Genomic DNA, 724 nt, shown 5'->3' with positions numbered 1-724 from the left:
TACAGATGAGGAGGCATCGAGTAAATCAACAAGAAGAGGAACACACACACACACACACACACACACAGAGCTGATTACACAGAGGAGCGGTGTGTGCTCTGATGATCAGTGCTGGAGGATTTCAGAGTTTAATAAAGTGCTTCTACAGGTGGTTTGATAAGCCCACTCACCTGTGTGAGGAACACTCAGAGTTTGTATTTCTCAGGTGATCTTGGAAAAGGGTTTATCTGTGTTATGAAGGACAGCAGTGTGTGTGGGAATGAGCAGATCAGTTCACCAGTGAGGATCAGGGAATGAGAAGCGTCTGGAAACTGACTTGCAGCCTCTCTGAGATGAAACCACAAGGTGGCGCTCACACCCCGACCAGAGGCTCCTGGAGGGATGCAGACCTTCAGCATCAGGTGGAGGTAAGAGGGTGTGTGTGTGTGTGTGTGTGTGTGTGTGCGTGTGTGTGTGTGTGTGTGTGTGTGTGTGTGTGTGTGTGCGTGTGTGTGTGTGTGTGTGTGTGTGTGTGTGTGTGCATGTGCGTGTGTGCCAGTGCTGTTCTGTAAGATACTGTGGGCTCATCAGGATGAAATGACAGATGGAGCGGTGTGTAGCGATGATGAGAGAGAGCCTGTGATTGGATGACGGCTCTCAGTGATGTGGAGTAAATAGAGAAGAGTCGGAGACCCAGAGCAGATCCTTGAGGAACTCCAGTGTTTAGATGATGAGCTCTGGGTTC

The sequence above is a fragment of the Danio rerio genome, chromosome 23 (assembly GCF_049306965.1).
Source record: "Danio rerio strain Tuebingen ecotype United States chromosome 23, GRCz12tu, whole genome shotgun sequence".
Lineage (NCBI taxonomy): Eukaryota > Metazoa > Chordata > Actinopteri > Cypriniformes > Danionidae > Danio > Danio rerio.
Note: the sequence above shows the minus strand (reverse complement) of the source record.